Here is a 2983-nt window from a genome sequence, read left to right on the forward strand (position 1 = left end):
TCTGGTTTCTCCACAAGATTCTGACCAGCTTGACAGTCTTTTTCCTCAGCACTTGTTTTTGGTCTCTAACAATGCAGCAAGAATTACCAAAGGGGGGGTTGAATGTATTTCTAGTAAACTTTTTCTTGAACTATAAAAAGTTCTAACTCAAACTATGCATATGTATATGTGTTTTGATTTGCAAGGTGCGGAATAACAAGTGAATCAAAAACACAAAGTAATAAAAACACAAGCTTTTAAAACTTCCTGGTGGATTTGAAAGTATCCACCAAATATATATATATATATATATATCAATTTAAGAACTCTGTGAAGAACAAGTTGTCTCACAGCTGCTTTACAAGTGAACAAACAAACTACAGAGAAATTCTTAACAGTTACAGCCTTTTCTATTTCTCTTCTAAAAGTGTTTGCTTAGTTATTTATTTCACTAGCTACAATTGGTTTACATATCACCAAGTTTGCATGGTAATAAGACAGGATAATAAAACAAAAACTATCAAGTCAAACTCCATACTGCTTCACTACTCTATTCCAGCATATTTGAAAATCTTCTTAGCTTGTATGGAAATGGTAATGCTTATTTGTTCTTCATTTCCTGTTAAACAGGCTCCCACATTCCTTTTGTAAACACCCAACGCATGTGACTGTCTTGTCACTGTCAACAGATATTTGAATTGATCATCCGTCGGGTAAATGCTTGTCATCCGTCGGGTTGCCTTGTTGATCATCCGTCGGGTAGCTTTGTTGATCATCCGACGGGTAGCTTTGTTGATCATTCATCGGGTAGCTTTGTTGATCATCCGTCGGGTAGCTATTTGACACTTGACTTCATTTCATTTATGCAGAATTACAAGACATCTTATATTTACAATTAATCAGCCTATTCTGCATATCTAATAATAGTCAACATGACTCATATGCTACTACAGGATCTATACAAAGTTGTTCACAGAAATGTGTTACAATACTTATTGTTACATAAGCTACTCACTCGATGGATGTCAAATCATCAACCATCGGGACTATATTGAGTCATCCGTCGGGACTATATCTGATCATCCGTCGAGTGCTATATTTTTCACTAAGTTAAATCTACTAAGGTGTTTTGTTAATGTAATCATCAAGTTCACAACATATTCCCACCAATCTCCCCCAATTTATGCCTACTAGAATTTTAGTCATAAATTAAGAGAAACTTGATGATAGCAAAACACCCTTAAAAATACAAATTTTAAAAGGTAGTAGATAAAACTAAAAAGTGCTGCATTATTTACTAAAAAATTTACAAGACAAAGTGTTCAAAGATTTGCTCACAATCATTTTCAAGGTGCTCCTCTAGTCTGAGCAAATTAATCAATTTCCTTGATTGTTTAGATTTCTTCCCAATCCTCCTGTTGTTTTCTTCTATTTGATTTTGGAGCTGTCTGTGGAATTCAAGTTCATCAGATTCAGAGAGATCTAGCATTCCTTGCATTTCCAGAAGAGTCTCATTGTTTGAGATGCTCAACTGGTCTTCTAATCTGAAGAATCTTCTAACTCCCTTATCATCCATGAATTCCATCAGACAGTAGGGCCTTAGATGCACTCTACTCCCTGTGTAAGGAATAGTTAAATTCTTTGGGAGTGCATCTTTGGCTCTAATACTCCTCAGTTCTTCAATCTTCTTTAGAACTAATCTTTTAGCTGTCACGTTGAATCCAAAGTTCTTTTTGAAGGATGAATAAACTTTTATCAGTACAAATTGGTTCTCTTGAAGAATCCTATGAAGTGATCATGGTATCTCTTTTCCTCCCTTGTACTTAAATACTAACCTTTCAGATATATTCCTTTAAGAATCAATTCCTCTAACTTCTTCCAATTCATCTAGATAGAGGTTTAGATCAGAAAATTCCCTGATGTCACAGATATACATGATATCTCCCTTGTTGACCTTAGTTTGAACTTTGGTTGGGGACTTGGATCAGAGAGTTGAGGGCTTCACTTTCTTGACTGCTTTAGTCTTTGTCTTCTTTGGCTTCATGAAATGAGGTAGATTGAGTTCAGGAATTGGTAGACTATCCCAGTCTATTGGCTCATCCTTTGGAATGATAGGTTCACCATGGAAATTCTTGGATGGATCTATCTTGAATTCTTCATGGGCCACAGAGGGCATGGATGTTTGAGTTGTTGTAGAAGTAGACTTTTTGAGAAATTGATCTTCCAATCCTTCTTCATCAAAGTTCACTTTTCTCTTAGAGTGAAGTTTGTATCTAAATCTTTTTTTCTGCTATGATTCTTCTTGCATTTTCAGATCCTTAGATCCAGTGGTTTCAGATGGTTGTTCAGGAATTTGTTGTGTGGGTTTCACAGCTTGCAACTTGGCCAAGATAGCAGCTTGCTCCTTCTTTTGTTTGAGCTTTTTAGCATCTAGAGCAGCTTGCTACTTTTCTTGCTTCAATCTTTCCTTTTTTTCCCTTTTTGCTTCAATAAATTGAGGTGTCCAGCCACCACACAAATTTCCTTACCATTTCTAAAAACCTTGGCAATTCTCCTTTTTAATGCGGAATCAGCTGGATCCTTGTGGAATGCAATAGATCTTGACAACAGTTTTTTCTCATCAGGCTTTGGTGTCTCATACACTGTGTCCAAAGGGTTCTTGAGTGAAGACTTTGGGTAGTTCACCTTTGACTTCATAATTAGATCTGCCTTTGGGGATTTGATGCAGGTGGTCTGGCCTTTTTCCAGATAGTTCATGCTCATATCATTCATAGAAATTTGCCTGACTTGAGAGTGATGAATGACTGAATTTTCTGGCTTCTTTGCTAGACCAAATTTCTATTGAATATCCTCATCAATTTTCTCCCAGTTGATTGTACTAAACTGCTTCTTCTCAGCTGCTCTCAAAGTGGCTGCTGCTTCATTTATTAGATCAATGCTATCTTTAGCTGGTGTCTTTGTGAAAGTAATTGTTGGTATAATTGCTTTACTCACTTGAATGTTA

The sequence above is a fragment of the Apium graveolens genome, chromosome 11 (assembly GCF_009905375.1).
Source record: "Apium graveolens cultivar Ventura chromosome 11, ASM990537v1, whole genome shotgun sequence".
NCBI lineage: Eukaryota > Viridiplantae > Streptophyta > Magnoliopsida > Apiales > Apiaceae > Apium > Apium graveolens.